Source organism: Ursus maritimus, unplaced genomic scaffold (assembly GCF_017311325.1).
Source record: "Ursus maritimus isolate PB19 unplaced genomic scaffold, ASM1731132v1 scaffold_9, whole genome shotgun sequence".
NCBI classification, from domain to species: domain Eukaryota; kingdom Metazoa; phylum Chordata; class Mammalia; order Carnivora; family Ursidae; genus Ursus; species Ursus maritimus.
In genome coordinates, this window is record NW_024427107.1 from 38,572,755 (window position 1) to 38,599,028 (window position 26,274).

Sequence of the window (26,274 nt, forward strand, 5' to 3'; positions counted from 1 at the left end):
GGCCTCAGATGCTGCCCGTGGGGCTACTAGCTACAGAAGGGATGATGAAGCTGCGTTCCATGGTTAATTATCTTCTCAGTACTTTTAATTTAGCTCATCAGGAACATCGGTCTCTGCTTTTTCATTAGGACCACATGATTTCGGTCTGGGGCTCTTCAGCCCAATGATCAAGCCCGGGCAGTTCCCTGATGCTGCTCTGCCCCTCCGCCCAGCCCCAAGCTTCTGTTGAGCATCTGATCTGACTTCAGTTATGTCACCCTCTGTTCCTCATCACTGTATCCTCAGTATCTAGCACAAAGCATGACAGATAACAAGAGCTCTGGATTATTTGCTGAACTAATGCTCGTATGAGTAAGTCAATTGCCAAGAAGCTCAATATAGTGAATTTCACAGTGAGGGTTTTGTTCTTCTCAACAACCACATTTGCTGGGCTTATATATTTACAAAGAATTCTGAAGAATTGATTCCCTTTGCTACGGGAAAGTGACTTGGTGTCCCCAAATGAAACCCACATCACTATCTAGGGATCCTCAGTAAGTAGATCTGAAAATAAGGCTTACAGATTTAGAAACCAGGGAGATTGTACTTGTTTGGGTCACCTATGCACACACATGTCTGTTTACAGTTTCAAATGTATTTTCTTTTCTTTTTTTTTTAAAGATTTTTTTTTATTTTTTTATTTTTATTCGACAGAAATAGAGACAGCCAGCAAGAGAGGGAATACAAGCAGGGGGAGTGGGAGAGGAAGAAGCAGGTTCCCAGCGGAGGAGCCTGATGTGGGGCTCGATCCCATAACGCCGGGATCATGCCCTGAGCCGAAGGCAGACCCTTAACCGCTGTGCCACCCAGGCGCCCCTCAAATGTATTTTCTCATTTCTTAATTAATGAAATAGGCAGGGCAGGTATTATTCCCATTTGCATAAGGCCACTGAAAACTGGACAAGTAAAGTCACTTGCTCAAGGTCGCAAGTGTAGTGGGTGAAATAACCAGGAATGGAAGCTGCACTTTCCAACTTTTTGTCTATGCTCTGTCTACGATGCTGTGTGCACGTTCCTCCCAGCTATGTATGTGCAATAAGTTGGCATCATTGTCTGAACTACCTTTGGAATTTGGCCTTGTGTCTTTAACTAAATAGCTTAAAACCAATATTATATTTGCTTATATCATCATTCACTCCTTTGCTTAGAATAACAAAATATTTTAAAAGTCAAATCTGAAGTATCTAAATTATTTCATCTTTCACTAGGAAGTTAGCCTGTGCATATTGCCAGAAGACTGATTAAGAAACTGAACAACCTACTTCATTCCTTTTTGGCCCTGAGTTTTCATACCTTTCAAGACCTTCTGGTCCTTTTTCAGTACATCTTTCGGGCAGCGGTCCCTTGAGAGTAAAGGAGTTAAACTACTCCTATAAGCGATACTACATCACTGTTAAACAAACACCCATCTATACATCCATAATCATTACCAGCCAGGTTTTTTGAGTGTCACCAGTAAGGAGAGACAATCATATGACAACACCAAAGAGGGAGAAAAATTACTTTAGTGCCTAGGTCTGCAGAATAAACCCTTAGACAAGAGAGTTCATGGGGCTGGATTTATTTCTAATCCTTTTGACTGTTTTATAGGTCACAGATTTAGCACTCAACCTCATTCTGCTTTATTTTCTTCATCTTAGCTCCCTTGATACTATTTATTAAGGGAGATGTCAGGTATCTGCCTGTCTCCTTCAAAGAGAAGAAGCACGTTTCAAAGAGGACTACATGCACAGAAATATCCAAACAAAGTAAATGTGTCCTATCTGGAATAATCATGCAATTCATTAGCAATCATAATTGTACTTCCTACAAGTCAAACTATAAAATACCAGTGTCAGATGAGGTTTTTAGCAGAGACTACAGGAAAGCATGTTAATTTTAGATGAGTGAGTTTGAGGTCACATCCCTTTCCAGTTAGAAATAAGGTAGAGATAATATCAAGTTTTGATGAGTTTTTAGCAGTGCGGATCATGACCCGATGCGATGTGAAGTCAGTCTTCAAAACTCACTGTGGTCTGATTTTACTTGTCCTCAAGGATAGTCATTAGCCTGAGCTCACACTATTGGAATTTGGTTTTAAGGATAGGGCAAAGTTTTCCTGCCATAATTGCTTCCATCTGCTGCACTAACACATGTGTTCCTGCAATAAAATTTTCTAAAACTCTCCAAACTCCACATGCCCTTTCTTGCCTGGGCTCTTGCTGTATTGATGTTTCACCTGCATTCCGTCTGGGTGGGAATCTGTCTTGCAGCTGGCTGCTGCTCCGAGGGTGGGGGTGGCTGGGGGAAGTATGGTGCTTGCTGCAAGACTCCAGTGGCAAATTGAACACAGACATTTGCCTTGAAAACGAAAAATTGTGGTCATGTGTGTTACATCATACGCAGGGCTCACGTCTCATTTCATTCTAATGATTTCTTTTTTTTACTCCATTTTATTTATTCAGTTTAAAGGACACAATTAATATACAGATATATCATTATTGTAAAAATCTTTTACTGCAGCAGGAAAAAAAAGTTCTGGAGCATGCCCTCCTCTCTCTGGCCCAAATAATAAATGAGACATTTTCAAGGGAGTTGGAATTTCCTTTCTTTAGAAAACAAACTTGTTTTATGTTCTGCTTGTGAACAGATATTCTAAGCCCTCCAAGCTTTTCCAAATGGAAGAAACGAAATAAAAATCACTTCATGAAGTCACCCTAAATCTTAACAAAATAAAAATACCCTGTGAGAAGCGAAGCTGTATATTAATGTGCATTGCCCCAGATTGGGGTGTGGGGAAGATTACTGAATTTGTCTGATGAACCTTCAAAGTCCAGTGTGAAGATACTTGTGTCCCTGAATCTCACATTATTTTGAAGTATAAGCTTATCATCAAGTGTGGTAGTGTAACATATATTCCTGTGGCTGTGATCTAAGTGAGAAGCCCTTGGCTGGTTTCGGGTTCTGAAGTTCCATCTTGTAGCTGGAGTGAAATGAGCCCAGGTTGCACGCAGAAGCATCCCTGGGAACTAAGGATGCTGAGTTGTTGGCTTTCTTGATCAAGATACTGCTGAGGGTGCCACCAAGGACTGGCAATGTGAATGTTGCCACTCTCAGTCTCTAAAACCATGGTTATTAGTTGCAGGATCTTCTTTAGAAATTACTTTTTCATGTATACCTGTGCATATGTATAATATGCATGTGTGTACATTTAGTTATATATATATAATATATATCTAATACATACCTTTCTTAATATTTCGTTAATAAGTGCATTACGTAGACTTCTTCACATAGTGATGCATAGTACGAATGTGTTTGTATCTACTCCCTTTAGGCCCTACAGACGCTAACATTCATTGAGGAAGGTGAAAAGTTCAAAGTCCAGGGTTGATAGTTGAGGTTGTTAGATTTATCTGCCCCTCTGATGAATGTTTTGTCCAAGGATACCATCCACGGGAAGATAGAATGCCTGCGTCCCCTGGCACACTGTTGAAGGTAGACAGAGGCAGAGACTGAGGCTGTGCCGTTGTCAAGGCAGGACTGAAGGACCAAGGACCATGTGCTGAAGAGGATCAAAGAGGTCTTCTAATCCATCCCTTGAACATCAATCCTTGCCTTAGACAAGACCACTCCCAAACCACAGAAGACATATGACTGTCAAACCCACACTAAAGTGTCCCAGGAGATACACCTCCCTCTGTAACTCATTCAGAATCCAATAAACCTGCCAGAAAGTTCTTGCATGGCTCTCCCCTGCCATCTATTACTTATTTCATGGAAATTAAGAAGTGTGTGTTAGCGTCTACCTCAATGGCATCTCAGATTTCAAAACCTTGGACTATTAAAGGGTTATTTTTCAGCTTTTTAAAAAAATATTTCATTATGCAATATTTGATGTATAATATTTGGGTAAATTGTAAGTAAAGTAACAAACAGAAATAAACCCACTCACTGACGTGAGAACCACGTCATTGCAGCCATAGGCATACTTTTCTGAGTTCATTGCTGAGTTCATTGCTGAGTGGTAACCATTACTCTGAATTTTGGATTTAGCATTCCTTTGTTTTCTCTTTTCTTATTAAAAGTTTAATCATGAATGTATATAATCTAAAATTTAGATAATTTTTTTCTGTATTAGCTTTATAAAAATTATATTGTAAGTATTAATCCATGCCTTGCTTTCATCCTTCAAAGACATATTTCTAAGATTCAATAATGTTTTGCAGTAGTTCATTTTCATTGTTAATAAGATATTCCTTTGTCTGAATATATCACAATTTCATTATTTCTTTTTCTATTGATGGGCAATCCAATTGTTTTCATTTTCCTTTTTTTCTGTTATAAACAACGTCATTATGAAAATTTTGAATTATCCTGTTTCCAGGATAACAAATGAGATTCTACCAAACAAATCTTTTTTTCAAACCGTGGCTTAGAAGTTGTTATTGGATCATAAAATAAATTTAACAAGACTTAATCAGAAATTTCTTTAAATGAAATAATTGGATAAAAAACATCAGATTAGAAGTGCTCATAGAATGTTCAGTTCTATATATATAGTGGGTGGCAAAGCTGAACATACTGCCAAATTGCTTTCTGAGAGGTTTACATCCCCAATGCTGGAAGATTCTTTTTCCTTTGTTCCACGTTCTTCTAAAGCTGGATATTGCCAGATTTAATTTTTGCCATTTTAGTATGAAATGTCACTGGGTTGTTAATTTTCATTTCCTTCATTACTGATAAGACCGAGCATTTTTTATATGTTTATTTCTCATTTATATATCTTCTATAAAATACTTCTTTTATGTTTTGCCCATTTTTTTTATTAAGTTGCTTATCTTTTTCTTATTGCCTTGACTCGGATACTTTATATGCTATAGATACCAATGGTTTGTTGGTTATTTGTTTAGGAAATGTCTTCTCACATTTTGTGATTCTTTTTAAATTCTTTTATGGTCATCTGTTTTTCGTGTTATTATTAGTGCTTTGGGGTCTTCAAGAAACCTTTTCATTTTCTAATAATTTAAAAGATTTTACACGGGGCACCTGGGTGGCTTGTTCAGTTAAGTGTCTGCCTTTGGCTTGGGTCATGATCCCAATGTCCTGGAATCTAGCCCTGCATAGGGCTCCCTGCTCAGCAGTGAATCTGCTTCTCCCTCTACCCCTCTCCCTGCTCATGCTTTATCTCTCTCAAATAAATAAATAAAATCTTTTTTAAAAAATTAAAAAATAAAAGATTTTACTTAAAATGTAATGTGCAGTAGGAATTGAAGGTCATTTTATCCCGTAACAATACTGAATTATCCTCGTACCATTTGTTGCATGGACTAACCTTCACTCAGTGACCTGCAATGTCACTTATTTAATATATCTAATTTCCACGGATATCTTACACTGCCTTAATTACTACCCTATCAAAATAACACCAACATTTTTCACAGAGGTAGAACAAACAATTCTAAAATTTGTATGGAACCACCAAAGACCCCAAATAGCCGAAGTAACATTGAAAAAGAAAACTAAAGCTGGAGACATCACAATTCTGGACTTCAAGCTGTATTACAAAGCTGTAGTCATCAAGACAGTATGGTACCAGCACAAAAACAGACACATAGATCAGTGAAACAGAATAGAAAACCCAGAAATGGACCCTCAACTCTATGGCTAACTAATCTTCGACAAAGCAGGAAAGAATATCCAATGGAAAGATGACAGTCTCTTCAACAAATGGTGTTGGGAAAATTGGACAACCACCTGCAGAAGAATGAAACTGGACCATTTTCTCACACCATTGACAAAAATAAACTCAAAATGGATGAAAGACCTAAATGTGAGACAGGAATCCATCAAAATTCTAGAGGAGAACACAGGCAGCAACCTCTTTGACGTTGGCCACAGCAACTTCTTTCTAGACATGTCTCCAGAGGCAAGGGAAACAAAAGGAAAAATGAACTATTGGGACTTCATTAAGAGAAAAAGCTTTTGCACAGCAATGGGAACAGTCAACAAAACTAAAAGATAACCCATGGACTGGGAGAAGATATTTGCAAATGGCATATCAGATAAAGGTCTAGTATCTAAAATCTATAAAGAATTTATCAAATTCAACACCCCAAAAATAAAAAATCCAGTCAAGAAATGGGCAGAATGCATGAACAGACATTTCTTCAAAGAAGACATACAAATGGCTAATGTACACATGAAAAAATTTTCAAAATCACTTGTCATCAGGGAAATACAAATCAAAACCACAATGAGATACCTCACACTGGTCAGAATGGCTAAAATTAACAACTCAGGAAACAACAGATGTTGGCAAGGATGTAGAGAAAGGGGAACCCTCTTACACTGTTGCTGGGAATGCAAACTAGTGCAGCCACTCCAGAAAACAGTATGGGGAGGGGGTGGTCCTCAAAAAGTTAAAAACAGAACTACCCAGAACCCAGCAATTACTCAGTATTTATCCAAAGGATAAAAAATAGTGATTCATTGGGGCACCTGTACCCCAATGTTTATAGCAGCAATGTCCACAATAGCCAAACTATGGGAAGAGCCCAGATGTCTATCAATGGATGGACAATGAATAAAGAAGATGTGGTATATATATATAAAATGTGGTATAGCTGTATATAATGGAATATTACTCAGCCATCAAAAAGAATGAAATCTTGCTACTTGCAATGACATAGAAGGAACTAGAAGGTATTATGCTAAGTGAAATAAGTCAGTCAGAGAAAGACAAATAGCGTATGATTTCACTCATATGTGGAATTTAAGAAACAAAACAAATGAACGTAGGAGAAGAGAAGGAAAAATAAGATAATAGCAGAGAGAGAGGCAAACCACAAGAGACACTTAAACTATAGGGAACAAACTGAGGGTTGCTGGAGGGGAGTGGGTAGGAGGATGGGGTAATTGTTGATGGGCATTAAGGAGGCTCTTGATGTAATGAGCACTGGGAGTTACATGCAACCGATGAATCACCATGACCACTTCCATCATTTTCAAACATTCCATTGATTACATGACTAGTTGAGAATCACTGTGTATGGCCTTACAACAGATGTAGACACCTGGTAGAGCAAGTCCTGTATCCTTATTTTACTTTTTGTCCTCAGAACTTTACTCTTCCTTCACATTTTAGAAAAACTTGAAAAGCTCCTCAAAATATCCCACTGGAACTTAGATTGGAATGGTATTGAATCTATAGTTTTCTCTAATGTTTTCAATAAAGTAAAAATAAAAAGGTCTGAGAAACTCTGGTTTATCTTTTGTTATTTCTTGGTATAATAACAAATAGGAAAACTTTATTTGTATTCTCCAGTATATAGATAAGCAGTTGATTTTCCTAAACTAATTTACTATCCAGTCACCTTGCTAGAAACTATACTAATTCTAATGATTTATGTACGCTATTTTAGACTTTTGCCTGTATTGGCAATCATATCACATGTGATAGTTCTATTTCTTCCTTTCCAATTCCTACATGTCTAATTTCCTTTTCTGTTCTTACTGGTCAAGACTTTGTATTAGTTTACTAGGGATCTCATAACAAATTATCACAAACTTGGTGGCTTACAAGAATGAAAATTCATACTTTCACAAGTCTGGATGCATGAAGAGGACCGAAATCAAGATGTTGGCAATATTGGATTTTTCTGAAGGCTCTGAGGTAGAATTCTTTCCATGCGTCTCTCTCCTCGTTCATGATGACTGTTGGCAACTGTTGGCATTCCCTGGTTTATAGCTATAGAACTCCCACTCTCTGCTGGGTACAACATTCTGGATTTACAGTTGTTTTCTCTGCATAACTTAAAAGTATCATTCTTTTTTTTTTTTTTTTTGGCCTTCCACTGTTGCTTTTGAGAAGTTTCTATTTGGATGCTTTAAAGATTTTCCCTTCATGTTTGATATTCTGAAGCTTTACTACAATATGAGTTAATTTTTTATTTACCTTACTTGTTCCTTTTGTTTTTTCTAGATTCATGTCTCCTATTCTAGAAAATTATTGTTATTATTGCTTTGACTATTACCTCTTCATTTAAAAACTAAGTTTAAAATTAAAAGGAAAATCTCATTTTGACATAGAATATCGGTTTCTCTCTTTTTTTTCCATGTTCTTTAATTTTTTTCATCTCTTTGTCTCCATGTAACATTCTATCAACATGTTTCTTAACTATATATTTTACTGTTTTATACATCCGATATGCTTTTCTTTTATTTCATTGGTTTTATTTTTCACTTCTAAAAGTGCCATTTGGCTTTTTCAAATAATCTAGCTCATTTTTGAAAATATGATAGTTGCCTATCTTTAAACTCTATATCTGATATTTTCAATATCCAAAGTGCTTTGGAATCTAATCTGCTATTGATCATTGACTTTCATTTATGGTAGCTTGTTTTCTTATGCCATTGTTTTGTTGTTGTTACTGTTTTAGTTGTAAACACATAATGTATATAACTTTAGTTATATATATGTGTGTGTGTGTGTGTATATATATATATATATATATATATATATATATATATAAACTTCTAGGTACATTGATTTTATATCACATAATTTATTCTCTAAAAATTTGGAGGGACCAGCTAGGGAATGCTTTCATCCAGTGCAACTATGTGTTTTCTTCACTTGTGCTCTAATGGCTGCTACCAACCTGGGACTATCTTAGGTTGTCCTTCCTTATCTCAGGTTCAGCTTCTCTTTGTTGTGGAGTCCAGAATCATTTCAGATTCTAGCTAGTACTTGAATTTTCCCCTAGGAGCACATTTCTTTTGCATTACTATGCACTGCCTTCCCCCAATCTCTGTTTTCAGTTCATCTTATTTTAATTAATTAATTAATTAATTAATTAATTTTTAAAGATTTTATTTACTTATTTGAGCGAGAGAGAGAGAGTGCACACACACAAGACAGCACAAGCAGGGGGAGCGGAAGAGGGAGAGGTAGAAGCAGGCTCCCCACTGAGCAGGAAGCCTGCCTCGGGGCTCTATCCCAGGAAACTGGGCCCAGTCCCAGGACTCTGGAATCAGGACCTGAGCTGAAGGCAGACACTTAGCCAACTGAGCCACCCAGGCAACCCTTCAGTTCGTCTCACTTTTAAAATATGTTAGTTGTAAATTACTGTGGGATGTACTATAGAGGTTGAGTATGCCATGGAAAAGGAACATAAGCTTAATTTTTTTTTCTGTCTTTTCACCATTGCTATCTTTCTTCTTGGTAGGTTTAATAGAAGTGGAAAGATGCACTATGTTTCTATTTACCTTCCATTTTACACAGCATAATGATAACTCAGAGTTGAATCTTCTTATTTATTTCACTAAGCATGAGTTAGTAAAGCTGTTACAAGTCATTTAAAATGTGGATCTCATATTTAGATTTGTATTCCAAATTTATAGATTGGTTCCATTTATTCATCATCAACTATGACTCCTTTTTTAAAATTAAAGATATATCTTCTTAGGACAGCTCTAAAGTTTTCTTGGAAGTCATATTATTCTTAAAACAGATTTTGTCAAGTTAAGTTTAAGTGAATCAGAACATACGGATTACACATTCATTAAAACACACACATGGGTTGTGAAATGACAGAAAAATGTGTTTGGCAAAACCCATTTGGCAACTTCCCAAAACCAAAACATTTAAAAACTAGTATTTAATCATTTTCTAAACCTAGAACATGGCCAGATTTTTCAACACCTAGGAATTATATTCTTTGATACTTTTATTTTTTTATGGCAGAGAATAACTTCCATTAAGTTAAATACTCATATAACAAATATTACTAGTAAAATTCAGTATATCAAGTCTTCTTGCACTGACTCTTTAATAAATTAAGAAACTCAAAGTGAACAGGGTGGCAAAAGACATACTTATTTTATACATAGAAGAATGCCTGGGTACAAAGGCAAGTCACCACATATGCAAACAACTTAGCAATAATCAAATTCCAAATTTAACTGCTATTCTTTCTTATTCTACAATTAATTGACCAAGAAGACCAGGGAGCGTTTTGAAAAGACCTTTGATTACCACTTTAACTTTAGAGAACTAATCATTGTCTTTTGGATTCTTGGATTCAAGCCATTATTTTCACATTCATGTGAATCAACAATACCAGTTGCAAATGAGACTATTAGACCATGTGAGATTCATTTGATTGAGAAAATTAGGTTTACTTACCGAGTGCTTAATGTGGTTGTGCTAAAATTTGTTCAGGTTCCCAAGGGTATTCACTTCACTTTAATGTTGTGATCGAGATTGTTCAAATCTTGATGGAGAATTACTGTTTCCCAAAAAGGACAGAAGTTTTAGTTCTCCATCCATCCTTTCTTTGCAATGAGTCCCCAGTCATCTGCATAGTATCCTTCCCTTCCTAATTCAATGACACTGCTCTTGAGTTTGGGGCTTAGAGGGTAACTTACATAGCTCTATTCCAGAATGGTGGCATTTGTGGAGGTAACCACTTCTTAAACTCTTAAACACAATCAGAGAACGACTTCTCTAATACTAATAACAGTTTTGGACAGAACATCTACTACGCACAAAGGATTGTATATACACTGTCTAATCTTATAGCAATCTCTAAGATAGATAACATTATCCTCATTGTACAGAACAAGTAAACTCATTTAGATTAATTAGAATGGAGATTCAGTCCTACTTCTCTCCTTTAATGAGGAGGCCAGTCTGCCTGTGTGTTCTCCCTCTAGCTAGATACTTTGTGTATCCCTCACCTCTCTACCCCTAGGTCTCCAAAACCAAGGTAGACCAGTAGCCTGGCTGAGAGCTAGCATATTCATAGGTAGCTTGAAAGCAAAATTCCAGCTACGTGTGCTTGGTTCTGATATTCCTTAGCTCATAATGAAATAAAATCACAGGGAACAACTTAAATTGCCTCCCTGCCTTCCCCCATACCCAAAACACCCCTCCTCTGACCCTGAGCATTGTGGTAACAGGAACCTTTGGGGCCATATCTTGCTTTGCCTCATAAGATTGGGCCCAGACCTCTAGGCTCTTCCTTGAATCACTGTTGCATGCCCAGAGGCAGACCCAGGTTTGGATGCCCTCCTAAGGTAAGCCTTAGTCTCCAGCCTTTACAAAGGAAGTAAGTGCTCATGTTCCAATTCTCATCAGTTTTCTTCATATGACTTCATTCCCCAGTGTGCTGAGGGGCTGAATACAGTGCCTATAGTGTCATGTTCTAATTCTCTCCTGGACTGTTGGAGCAATTCTGGAAGAAAATTTAAAAGATTTCATTTTAGGTTTTTGGTTTTATTTCAAGAGAATATAGAAAATTGAATGTATTCTTTCCAACCAGCAGCTATTACTCTTCAATTACATTTCTGATATTATCACTGGGGCAATAATGATTCACATATTTTGGCAAAAACTATAAAACTGATTTGTAATCTGGATCCATGCAGATGTACTATAACTGTCCTTCGTCCTTAAAATCTTAACAGAAGAAAGACACTACTGGGCCCATTCTGCATGTCAGAAGATTGTCATCTTCTCGAAGGAAGGGGCTTCCTATAGCATTTGTTTTGTCCTTATTAAACAATACCAAAAAGGAGGTTGAATCAGAAATCTGTATTTTTATTTTATATAAAGGATAGATAGATAAGCGTGGAGCGACTGAATTAAATACTTGGGAAAATGGGTTAGTGGTTTCAGTCACACATCAGGATGCCAGGCATACATTTAGAACATTATTAGTGTTGTTTGTATGCATTGATAGAAGCGTCAGGTCCTGTACATAGATGCTAATTTTCCAAAATTATTGCAATTATGCTGTGGAATCTTGTTTGGGCATGAGGCTTGATTCAGAAAACCCTGGGAAACCCCGCTTTTACTGTTGTATTAAAATCTTACTCAGAAGAATTTGATAACTTTAGCTTTATAGAAATAGAGACGAGGAGCTAAAAAGTTTAAAGTCAAATCTATGCCTACCAAATCAGAGGCCCAAATCACTTCTTCAGAAAGTTCCATATGAAAAGAGTCACGTTTTAGACTTGCAAGGGCACTTCGTTCCCTTTATGAATCCTCAAATATCAGTAGCTGACATCAGGGAGATGGGAGATATTATCGACAAATGTTTGTGGCATAATATAAATAGCTAAATTTCTCGTAGGGTACAAAAAGAATAGAGCAAAGAGTTCAGCTAATTGTGTTTTTTAACATAATGTATTTTCTATAAAAATGTAAAATCATTACTTAAATGAGCCAGATTGACAATCAGTCATAACACTATTTTACACATTTACATAATATTCGATTTCAAAGCAAAGGTAAAGCATGGTACTCTGCATCAAATTTCAATGATTTATTACTGAATGATCTACCCATACTTGTCCAGTTACGCTCTTGAACGAAGTGTCACACACACTGGAAGTCTTACCTCTTCTTCAGTCCTACTTGCCCTTGACTTTAATTCTGGATCACGTTATTGCACAGTTTCTCCCTTGCTCACTGGGGTTCTCTGACTGCACAAGACAAATCCATTTTGGATCCATGTGTCTTTCTGCTCTACATAGATTGGTTTAAGGTATAAGATGGAGTGCTTGTCAGCTCCTCACACATTCATGTGGGAAGAAGGTGGGGCCCTGCCCCAGGAGTGTGTAAAACCACACACAATGGCCTAATAATGATCTCTTTCCAGTCAGGAGGCAGTAATTTTCTTTCCCTTCACTCTTCTTTTCCCTCAGCCCCCATTTCCTTTAAGGCCTAGAGCTGGTATAAAAATTAATTTGCATTGAAATGTTGGAGATCTCTTTCAACCATTCTAGCAGAATTGCTGTTCTTTTGGAAAAAAAAAAAAAAGCTGTTTCTTCTTAAAAGACCTGTGTAACTTTTCCAGAGGGCTTAGGAATTGAACTTCAGCCAAATAGTACTCAATGTTTAAATAGAAGTGACTAGCTCTTTCTTTATAGCCACTCAAGAAACAAACCCTTTCTAGACTTCAGTTTCTAAACCTGAAACTTGAAAGTAAGAAATATTTCATTTTAGAGATACATTAATGGGGCTCTTTTCTCAATCTTTATTATTTTTTAAAAAAATGTAAGATGCTACCTGCCAGTGAATTAAAAGAAGGAGATTTAGCATACCTTCGCTCTGCCCAGTCATCCTGTGGGTGACTGCAGTGCAGGCTTTCTTAGACAATTTCCCTGCCTCCGTGGATAGCCAAATGAAAATATAACTTATCAGAGAAACCCTCTATTCTCATCACAAATATCAACATTATTCTCTTTCCTCAGCTGAATGCCCACTTGGCTGAGAAAAGAGAATCCACAGGAAGGGGGATGGGGGACTCTCCAAACTCTTCATCACAGGCCAATCTTCAATCTGTCTTTTGGATCCCATCTCATCCCTCGCCTTTCTGTAATAATTTGCTCATGCTGCTATCATCCATCTCATACTGGTCCACTGATCCTCCATCTTTACTCGGCCATCTTCATCACATAATGCTACTCTACTGACACTGCCCTTTTCAATACTATGAACAACTCCCATGCTACCAGACCCAATGAGCATGCTACCGGCATCAGCTCCATCTGCCTCTTTAGCACCACTGCCCATGGCTGGGCTTCCCTCTGATTTTTAAACACTTTCTTTGCTTGGATTCCATCATGACATGCCTTCTTAGTACATTTCCCAAGTTACTAGTTTCTTATTCCCCTTTTCCCTTGCAAGTGCTTCTTTCAAACAAATCTCTAAAAATTGGTGTTCTTTGGGCTAGAGTCTGAGCCCACTTCTCTTATCTCTTTCTCTCTATTCCTTTCCTTGGTGACCTTATTCAGTATTATTGCTTTAACTGGCATCTGTCTGTGACTCACAAATGTGTATTTCACACCTAGAGCACTCCCCATCTATCTCTTCCAAATCTCATGTAGATGTCTCACAGGTTTCCCAAGTATAACTCACCCAACTAGAACTCACAATTTTCTCAATAAGCCCTCTTTTGCTCAGTTTTTTCTATCGTAGTAAATGGCATCATCACCCAGTTGCTCTGTCAAGCCAGACACCTACGAGTTACTCTTAATCCCTTCCTTCCCTTCACTGAGTCTTCCACTTCCTCCCACATAATCCATCAGCAAGTCCTATCAACTCTTGACTTTTGGATAAACATCATAGCCATCCATTCTACATCTCCTTCTGCCCGAGTTTCAGTCATCACTGGCCAGAATGATTGCAACTGCCACTAGGACATCTTCCCTTTTCTTCTCTTGCTCACTTATAATCCACATGATACACCATCTTTGAAAACCAAAAAGCAGCTCATTTCAGTTACCTCATCAGTGACTTCCCCTGGCTCTGTATTCAGGTCCCAGCACACGTCTGCAGAGTTAGCTCATGCTTTACCCTCCCCTTGGGGGCCTTGGACACACAAGATGCAAGGCCCAGTGCAAATGTCACTTCCTCAGAGAGCACTTTTCAAACGTGTCCAGAGGAGTCTGCCCTACTGTTTATGTCTTTCATAGCACTGATCACAATTTCTCATGATGAATTTTCATTTACTTTTAATACTTGGCCTCTTGTACTGGACTGTAAAGCCCTGACTATGACCATCTCATACTCTCACATCCTGTTCATCCAGACCCTAGTAAATAATTGTTGAATAAATAAATGCAAGGCAGGGTGCTTATAATAAAAGGATTTTTTCCACACTGTGCATATGATATTGGGCTGCTAATTGAGCTTCTAAATATAGAGCAAATAAATTGTGTAAAATAAGCCATGTGAGAAAATGAATATTTCTTGGAGAATGTGAACTTTGCATTCATTTAGCTTCTAGGTCCCAATTTATGATTTAAGGGCTGCATTAATGTAGGTTTTTTTTGTGATTAATTATTTATAAGGCATTGAAATGATCAGTGCCAAAAAGCTGATCCTGCTTCAAATAGCTTTAATCTATCTGAAGGCACTGCTGGACACAATTCACAAAATCTACACTCAGATTATTACAGGTTTGCTGAAATTATATTAATCACACCAGCTACCACACAACACAGGAAAAGGAAACACTATTTGAGGAGATTTGTAAATGATTAAAGGGGCAGCTGTTTCAAGGTCCAGGTGCTAAGGTGAAAATGGAAATTTACATCCAACCCTTAACTCAAGAGTTCTGTTAATCGTGATATAATGGGCCTGATTTTCCTACTGACTACACAATCCAGTCTTTATTTTCTCAAGTTGACATTTTTTTCTATCTTCCACGTTTTCTTAGACAATCAGAGGAAATTTCTGTATTCTCATGGTGGAAAAGAGGAATTAATAGCAAGACCTACAGAAACACTTAAATTCATCTCAGATAATAAAGAGAAATTTATATTGAATGAAAAAGAAGAGAATAAACTTCCAAAGTCAGAAGAAAAATCTTACTCAGTTGTTTTCAAACTTGTTTAGTTTGAAACTTGTTAAAAGTGTAGAATACTTCCTTCAAATGTTGTGTTTTTTTTTTTTTAAGATTTTATTTATTGATTTGACAGAGAGAGAGACAGTCAGCGAGAGAGGGAACACAAGCAGGGGGAGTGGGAGAGGAAGAAGCAGGCTCCCAGCAGAGAAGCCTGATGTGGGGCTCGATCCCAGAATGCTGGGATCACACCCTGAGCCGAAGGCAGATGCTTAACGACTGCGCCGCCCAGGCACGCCTTCAAATGGATTCTGAATTGTGTATCTGTGTTGTGTGCTTATATACAATATGCCAGTGTGTGTATAGGTGTACGCATGCACACATGGACACACACACACACACACACACACACCTGTAAAAGTGAGGTTGATTTTGTTGAATACAAATAGAAGACCAAAATTTTGCCCTCTTGGTTCCTACTTATGTGTGTGGCAGCCTTTGAGTTACTTATGGGACCACCTCAGTTTTTCTCGACCTGGGGACATATAAGCCATAATGCCCTGACTTATCCATTGTATGTATACATTTAACTTCTGTGCTTCTAGTATAGTACCAATTATGTACCATGCTTGAGAGAACTGAAAAAATAGTTACTCAATTCACTTTCTATGTTCAGAAGAGCAAACCAATAAGGCTATGAGTAATTCGAAAACCACCCACATAAGTAGTAGAAAAAACGGTTATATCCTTATACAGAACAGGTTTGTCAGGTGCACTGCAATGGTTCTGCCCTTCCCCCTTCACTTACCCATAGCAGACATTGCTAATCAATCACGGCACTCTGCTCCTGTGTCTGGACAATGCCTTCCAACTCTCCTGGACACTCTGCTCTAGGTAGCCATTACCAATCAATCAAAATTCAGATTACAAGATAAAACCAAACTGCCATCCAGATGTGGGAGATATTTAAAGTGATTAAAAAAATAGATGAAGAGGTAACTACTATATAATCAAATCAACTGTCCAATGAAATGCCTGCCTTTCCTACTTCAAAGGTTATAACTAGGAACACATCATACATAAAAGTACAAGGCAAGTCATAATATTATGGGTGATAGTATTAGTTATTATATATTATCTAAAATACATGAATTGGAGGGTTATTTGAGATGTCATTATTCTGTATTTCTTTAAGATGGTCATATAATTTAGCATATAGATGGGCAGAACTAAAAAAACAAAAAGCATAGTTGTGTGCCTATTGATAAGGAGATTGACATTGTTAGTAACTGGAAAAAGGAGAAAAGTAAACTTTTTTAAAATATGAAAATAAAGGCAACCTTTGAGAAAAAGAGATCAAAATTAAAATAAGCCCTGTGAGGTGACTGCTTCTTTTATATATGTGCAGAGGGTATGGATCCTATGATTTCTTAAACACACACAGTGACAGCTCAGTAAAGACCCCACAGAGAGAAGGGACAGCTATGTGCTCTGCCCCCCAAAGCCTCTTTGATTTGCAGACAGAGCCATATCTTTCTGATACTTCTGTAGATTCATTCCTATCCAGACTCTGGGGAAAGACAGGCTAGCAAGGTGAGGAGCTTGTCATTTCAGAACCAAACAACCCCGTCCTCTCAGATTCTACCCAGGCTTACTACAGTGATGCCTAGACTTCTTCCCCTATTGCTTTATCTTCCAAGCCAGTTTCAATTTTTCTTTCCCTTTGTCTGAATTCCTGCTGGGATTCTCTGCCCTGAGCCCTATGTTTGGTTTGTTTTGCTAGTTTTTTAGGAGTTGGCTAGGACTTGCCCTTTGCGTCTCACTGAGTTTAAATCCCAGACCACATGGATGGGTCCTTGTCACATGTTGTCACACTGATGATTCCCTTGCCTGGACTGGTGGAGATAATTAGTACTAGGCCTATGTATTAAAAGGAACTTGACATATGAGTTTCACATATGCTATTGCTAATCATACAACAACTCTGTATATTAACTATAATTATCTCCATTTTAGGACAAAGAAACCTAAGCTCAAAAGGATTAAATAAACTATCCGAGGTCTACTGCTAGGAGGTGGCAGAGCTAAATTTAAACCCAGGCCTATTGGTCTCTAAGCTTCTTTACTCTAACACAACACATAGGAACTCTGACTGCTGTTCTGCTGCCTGGGTCTACCCATCATCCATTTACTTTTCTTCAAATATTTACTGAGAGAAGCCTGAGCAACAATTAGGCTGAATAACCAGGATTCACTGACTGATTCAGCATGTGGCTGGCAGGAGAGAGAAGCATCAAAAATGGTTCTGAGGTCTTTATGTTAGGAGGTTAGATAGGGAATAATATAAACGACAGACAGTGAAGGTTTACAAAAGGAACAGGTCTGTGGTAGAATATAGAGTTAGTTTTGAGCTTGTTGCGTTTAAGGCACATGTGGGAAACCAGGTACATTTCCAGCAGGCACTTGAGAACCCCAGTCCGGAGCTCTTGAACAAGGTAAACGTTGAATATAGAGGTTTGGGAATCATCCATGAACAAGTACTGACTGAAGCCATGGTCATAGATGCGATGGTTGAAAGAGAGAGGGTAGAAGAAGAGGGAAAGAGGCCAAGAGAAACGGGTGAGTTGAACTTATGTTTAAAAGGTAAGCAAGAGAAATGTAACTTGCCAAGGAGATTGTTGTATATTGCAGAAAACGCCCCAGTTCTCCTTCACTCCTCCTATGGCTGTGCCCCAGGCAATGTGATTTCACAGCTCTTCCCATCAAGAGTTGGAGTCTATTTCCCCTCATTTGAATCTTGATTGGCCTTTGAACTTTTGCCCTCAGAGTGCGGCAGAAGTGATGGTTTGCCACCAAGAGGCTTTGCAGAGTGTATGTTCACTCATAGAACTTGGAGCAGCCGCCAAGTGTCCAAGCCCAGGCCGGCTTGTTGGAGGATGGGAGGTCTTCCGTAGCAGAGACAGACCATGCTGGTTGAGGCCGTCCTGGGCTGACCACCCCCCGGCCAAGCTGGAAGCCAACCACAGATACATGAGTGAGCCCAGCTGAGACCAGAGGCACTGGTACATTACCTACTTGTAGAATTGTGAAATAAATGTTTGTTTTAAGCTACTAAGTTATGGGGGAGCTCATCATGCAGTAAGACATAATGGATACAGAGGAGGCGAGCCAGCATAAGTTAGGGTCAAGAGCTAAGAACAAGAAGAGCAAAAAGAGAGGACGGTCAATGATGTGAACTACTCCAAATACATCAGGCGAAGAACTGAGCACTGAGAAGAGTCTGTTGCATTTGGCAAGAGCAGGACTCCGCTGATCTCTGAAAAAGCAGTTTCAAGAAATGAGGTCAGGGGGGAGGAGAGACTGATGGCAGGAGAAATGAAGACAGAGTTAAGGCTTCATATTCAAAGCAATTAAGAAAAAGTTCCCTGCTCTGAGAAGAGAAGATTGGAAGCAAAAAGTGACACTTTTTCAACACGATGATCTTCAGTGTCTTCAACTTTAAAATAAGGAAGTTGGACTTGATACTTGTGAAAAATGCTTCCTTTTCTGAAACTCTACCATACTTGGGAGGCAGAAGGACTTGATAGGTAGTTATACAAGCTTTGAAATCAAACAGGCTTGTGCGTGATCCCAAATTCTTTCCCCTAATATCTATGCATTCTTTTTTAAGATTATATAAACAAACTCCCAACTTTCTAATATAAAATCATCATGATACTGATAATATTAATAATGGTGGCTGATCATTAGCATTTTAGATGTCATTTGCTTCAATGCTGTAGAAAATGGGCCAGCTTGGTCCCTGGCCCAGAGCATGTGGTAAACACATTTGTGAAATCAATATCATCATCATATCATCATCATCATCATCACCACCACCACTACTACAACGTAAGCAAGTCCCTCTACAGTGGGAGGTTACCTCTGCACTGCCATATCGGCTCCCTTCAATATCAAGGCTTTGTGGGGCTAGCATCCAACAGCTTCGCACTGTGTCCTCATATCATCACATTACAATTGACTGAACTTCATCCTATGGTTCCCCTTGGCCACCTTCACTTCTTCCCTGGCTTTATAATAGATGGGAATCAGAGATAGGGATGGCTCAAGGCTGGGACAGCAGAGTCAGATTGCAGTTATCTGTAAAGGAGGGAATAGGAAATAATAACCCCCAAAGCACAAACATCTGAAGTCATTCAGTGTAGGGGAAAGTGCAAAGTCCATCGTACTACGCTATCTCTGCACAATACAGTAAATGCTGTACATAAGGGTGACCCTGCTTAGTCGATTCAATTACGTATTTTATATAAGTTCTGTTTTCTAAAGTAGAGAATGTTTTAAGGCTAAGTTGGAACAACAAAATATGTTCTTTGAGTTGGGTCGAAGGTAGAAGCCAATACAGTGCAGAAGGCAGACAGGCAGAGCTGTTCTTGATGGGGCAGGTGGAGAGAAAAACCCCAACTCCACCCACCCACCCTGACATCATTGTTGCGTGAGACAGGGTCTTCCAGAACTGCGGATGGGCTCTTAGAAAATGATACAAAGCATGAGATTAAAAATTTTTTTTCAGTAAATGCACATCAGAAATATTTAAAATACAGTTTTGGTGCATTAAGAGGTAAATTATCTGGGAAAAAATCACTCGTATAGAAAATTGCAGTCCTTCACAGTTGTAGATAAATAAGGTTTTACTCCTTTTCTTAAGTAAGAAATCATCTTAAATGTCATTTTTTTTATAGAACAACTCTACTGACATTCACAGAAGTATAACTTTCATGGGAAAACCTCAAATACAAGTCCTTTATTTCCACCTCATAAACCACTCGTCCTTGTGCGAAGTATATCCCCACCTAAGAAGTATGCATCACCAGTCTCTTGAAACACATTGCCGGCTAATACCTCAAAATCTTCCCCTAGTTACTCGCTTTCAAATGTTTCCTTTTGTTCTATGAACTCAAAACAGAATCTAATAAACATTTGGTTTCCAGCGAAGAATAAAGAATTAAGTAGTGAACTAAAAGTTACAAATTAAAATTAAGAGTGATACCAACGTGGACAAAAAGAAAACTTTAATTGACAGATACATAACCTCAGGGCTTTCAAAGAACTCCAGTCAGTCAGCATGACACATACATAAGTTTTATAAACATAATTTCTTTTTATTTTACTACCTAGGAGCATTAGGATAGACTTTCTTGACTGTAATAATTGCTTGCAGTTAATTACAAATGAAACAGAAGTGCTGGTAATATTGGAGACTTGTACTCTGCATAAAACTGGAAATTACTGCTATTACTCTTGGTTGCTAGAGAATATTAGGTCATAGATGCTAATTAGCAGTTCATAGCCCTCCTACAGGGGGGAAATCTCATTACTGCATGAAACTGTCTTGCTAGCCAAACGCACCACTAGTGGCACTCTGACCATTTTTGTCTGAGCAATTATAAGGTATAATAAAACTAAAGATTTGGGTTTTTTTTAATTTTTATTTTTGTGAGAAGGAAACCAAGAAGGCTAACTTACACAGTCTCGTATTTGCTCACTGCTTCTAGAAAAACAGTTCTATCACCTTCTGGGCCTCATAGTCAGTGTGCAGGGACCGATTAAAAACAAAAAGACAAAAGTTTTAATCAACACAAGGCAGAAACAAGGTCTCCCACTAAATACCTGTTCCCAAAACAAACTGTTTAGAGAACAAAAGTACATGTGCGATGGGAGAGAAATGCGAATGATTCCAGGACATTCCTGATGTGTAATTTACCATACATTCACACACACACATACACACAGACAACTAGCCCTAATAAAAGTTACAGCACACACACACATATAACCTTTGAAATCTGTTTATATATATGTACATGTATACATGACCATATATACGTATATGTATGTATAGAAATAGTCATTTGCATAGTCTTTTTTAATACAGCCAGATCCCTCAAACAAGAGACATTTCTTGGGCTTGTTCTGGATATTTTTTTTTCCTAAAGGGAACTTTTAATACTATGATTTATTAAAATATTTCCATCTCCCATAATACAAACATATTTTTCTAAGCACATAATCATTTGGAGAAAGGGTGTATTCAAAGAAAGAGGAACATGTTAAAACTCTAATCTGAATTTACTTATTTCTACTAAGGCAAATGAATTTAGATAATGCATAAATCCTAGCTGCTTAGTCAAATTAGGTTTTATATTGAAATGTAAACTATATTTGTATTGAAAAAAAGAGTATTAAGTTCTTCATATTTCTATTATGGGACACATGTGAGTGCACACATAGACACACACAGACACTAGTGGTCTAGAAAATTCCCTAATGAGTGAGACAAGAAACCTAGGAATAAATCAGAGCCACAGGAATATACGAGTTCTTTATGTTAAAGAAGACATATTCATTTCTTCTCAGTGTAATGACATATCCCACTATTAATTGGGCTCTTTTCTTTTCCCAGAAATGGTACATCCATTTTTACCTGTGGAAGTAAAATTAATTAAAGGAGCAATAACTTGCAAAAATTGGATGAGTAAATCTTTCTTCTTTGTATGGCATCAGAGGGTCCATGTGATACGAAATGCCTTTGCCCTCCTCCTAAGCTCTCGTGAGCCTTAGCATAGGCCAGAATCAGCTACAAATGAACTCCAAGTTCATTTAAACAAAGGAGAGAAAATTGTAAGTTTAGTGAGAAATGGTGGGGGAAACAGGCTAACTCAGAATTTGGGAAGTAGAGATGCGCTAACAGCTTCCTGTTTTAATTTACATACTTCAAGAAGATTACCTTCCATGCTTTCTCGAATGAATCAGACCTACATTACGGACGGTCTCAGTTCCAAATTCTCTGACCCACTGCCCACGTGAAAGCACTCGACTTGTCCAACTATAGGCTACTATTTTTACACTTGAATACATGACACCATTGCCACGATACGTGTGGTACCTACTGATAAAATAATGGAACATTGATCTTTCCTTTTGTTTTGTTTCACAGAAATACATGTTAATTGAAAAAAATCATTAGGAAATTCAGTAAAGACAAAAATGCCTCAATTCCCATAACAGAAATAATTATATAATATTTTATAAACATCTGTCTGCCTCTATCCATTTATCTTTCCATCTAAAAACAACTATTGCAACACCTTATCATTATAGGGTAATTTACAGTTCACAGGCACCTTCAAATTTCGATCCTCACAATAATTCAGGGAGGAAGAACCCGATGAGATTGTGTGTCGGGGTGTGCGTGTGTGCATATGTATGTGTGTACCTTATTTATCATCTTACTCTACCAATTGTCCCACCTGTTCCATCTAAAGCAAAGGTTAATTACATTTCTGTGGAGCTATCCAGCAGAAGGCTACTTTTTCCCCCCACTAAATTATAACAAGAGTAAATTAGAGGTTTTCTGAACTTCACGGTCTTGATTGATGAATTCATTAATTCACCTTTTCAAAGTGAGGACTCACGTTTTAAATATTTTATGTACAATTTGCATGTTGGCATTTTTTAAGGGCTTTTTAAAAAAAAATTAGACAGTGCTCATGAGAAAAGTCAAGCGGTCACCTTGGAGGTGTATGAGGTCAGCGTTGTCTTTCCTGCCTTTCTGTGCCCTGAGAGAGAGTCTGTCCTGGTATCTCCATAACCTCCGTATTTTATGCCTTTGGGACAAGAACAACTATGTTTCATGAGATATTAGAGTTTCATTTCCCAAAGTGAAATTCTCTTCGTATCAGGGTAGATGTGAAGACTACTCAACAGAGATTTGGCTGGTGGGTCACCCTGCGTATCGACATTAGTGAATGCGTGGTCATGGCATCGCTGTTCTCTGCCTGAAACCGTCTCATCCAAGTTTTATTCACGTTAACATATTCTGTATCCAGTCCTTGATGTATAGGCCTCTCCCCACGCTCCCAAGACAACGGAGCATGTGCCTGTAAACGCTGCTGGGAAGAGAGTCTTTCAGTCCATTGAGCAAATTACTTCTGATTTAAGGACAGAAGCAACATCCAAATAGATAATGTCACATCAGAAAACTGGATCCTATAAGCAGCATCCTTGTTTTTCCTCTCATCAAATCTTCCCGTGAAATATTACATTTCTTCCTGCTCCTCCCCCAACACTCTTAACCTTATCGTGGCTACTTTTGAGAATTAGTGAAAAAATAAAGCATTTATAAAAATGTGTTCAGTTTCCCTGTCCCCCATCTAGTTGATCGTGCTTAAGCTTGATTTTTAAAAACTAGAGAGAAATACAGAGAGATGGACAATCAATATGATTAAGTAACAGTAAACGACCATTTACTGTTAACAAATAGTAAATAGCCAAACGCCCGCTTAGTCTCCCATCTAAAATCATATGAGGTAAACATAATGGGTATGCAGATATATATCTTGGCATATTGCAGGATAAGTCCCCGAAAGCAGGTTTTCTTTAAAAACATCTCAACAATAAAAGAGGAGTATATTTTTAATGCCCCACCTGCTTAATGCAACCTCAACCCACATTGGTTCACACATGCAGAATATTAAGCAGGGATCTAATAGAATGACTGAGGGTTCTCAAGACATTAAAGGAAGAATTGTTAATGACGTATGGAGTTTCATCCTTATTAAAATCCGAGGCAATATTTATGCCTCTCCCCCTTGGTGAGTCTGTCCTATTGCTGCACACCAGCGCGTTCCTGGCCTCATTCTCAGTCCTTAATTTGTACTTGAAAAATATGTACGTCTTGAGCCAGATGCTCCCAGTGCCTAAGGTAACTCTGTGATAAATTAGGCACTTGAGGAAACAGGATTAACTCTTCCACTAAGAGTTCTGCATAGAGGCACAGTCCACTCCATATGAACGTGGGATCTGAAAGTCCGGCTCTGTCAAGAAGGCGATCAGAATTTACTGTAGCTTCACGTTCAGCGGGGCCTTTCCAATGCTTACTTACAAAAATGCTTTTACTAACCAAAACTTCTTTCCAAATAACTCCTCAGGAATGTGTCTACTGGGTAAAGCTAGATACTTCTAAAATGAAGAATATCCTCCCGTGTCCTTGGCTGGGGGCGGGGGGGGGGGAGGAACAACTGTATTTCCCAAATGAGCCCGATCCTGTTTTTAACCCATGATGTTAATAATGTTCGTTCACAGATGAGGCATCGGGAGGCTGATCGCTAAATGTCAATGGAGTGTTTGGAGCAAAGTCTCACCTGGTTCACCCATAGGGCCTCTTTTATTTGAGTTCAGAAAAATTAAATTACTGTGCTCTTGAAAATGTTTTACTTCCGTTTTTTCAAAGACTGGAGATGCTCTTTTCTTTCACGTTCTCTCTTTGGATCAAATGGCTGACCCGACAATGGCGGCCTCATGTAGACCTAATCTAAGCTGTTTGTAATCTTCAGTGTGTTTGAGTCACACTCTTAATACTCTAATTTTGGCAGGATACTTCAAGGGATTAAGAGGTTCAAAACAATAGTGAACAAATCAGCAATAATTACAACACAATGGCCATTACGGCACAACAATATCACAGAGTGTCGTCAAATGCTTCCTAATTGCACACTTCAATTGGCTACCCTTTTGCATCACGCTGAGTTTTTGAGCAGGACCATCTTTAGCCCTGACCATTTAAAATACTTCGGAAGCCAAGTTCTTTCACACCCCAGCAAACTCACAGCAAATTCTGCATCGCTCTACCTTTTCCACATTCGGATAGAAACTTCTCTAACAGGTATGTCCACATGGGTGCAACAAAAACACGTTCAGCCCATCGAGATGAATTTTGTTGTTCCTTGAAAATGGTACAGGAGCAAACGTTGTGACTTGGCAAGTGACGTTCTGACCTAGTCAACCCGTCAAGAAATCTTTATAGCCTTAACTTTGAACACTGAGCTTTGACTTTACACGTCCTTCTTTTAGTCTCAGTCGATGGCTGGGAGGATGGTGGGTGAGAATGGAATCCTAAAAAGTATTTCCTGAGATGTTGAAAAATTGGGGCAGATAATTTTTTTTTCACTTAACAACATCTTACCATTTGGGCTTCCTTTCCTATTTCCCTGATATACACCATCACACTGCTTTTTCATTCATGTCAAGTTTTTATTTCTCATAGCACTTCTGTAGGCTAATAATCATGTGTTGTATTTATTCCCGTATGCTCCCTTTATAACTTAGTCTAATTTGTCCTCCTTTCATTGCCATGAACATCTGCCCCCTCACAGACTGTTGAATCCATTTAAAATAAGATAATCTGCCAAGTGCAAGTAAATATGTGCCACTATACACCACCCCCCCACACACAAAAAGAAATGCTGTTCCCCACATTTTCTCAACATTATGGCTACCAAACAAACAACAGCTACAATTTTTTTTTTTTTTTTTTTTTTTTTTTTTTTAGTTCAAGGGTGACAAGATAGTTCAAGGGTGACAAGATGATTTGTCCTGATAGCCGCATTTGGCTTGTCTTGGAGTTTCTCTTCTGTTCAGCATAAAACCGAATGTTCTTTGGTGTGAGATATAAACCAACCTTACATGTTTCCCAAACTTAAGACTATACCTCCCAATCCAGGATTTCCTACATAACTAAGGAATGGAATTTTAGCATGGAGTCATAAGACGCAGTAAGCGTATCTCAGTAAATACTTCTTATAGTATAGACATGATAGGATGCATTTCTAAGTCAGAAGAAAACGTAAAATGAAATGTGTTATTTAAAAAGCAGTGTTCCAAATATAGGTGTGTGGAATTTAAATGGAAAACATTTAACAACCGTCCATCTAAAACATTTTCAAATGGTCTTTGGGTCTGGATATTGATAGACAAAGTGTGGTCAAAATTTCTCAAGGCTAAAAATGAGGCTTGGCATGGCAACACAGGACGAAATATAGGATACTATCTGAAGTCTTCT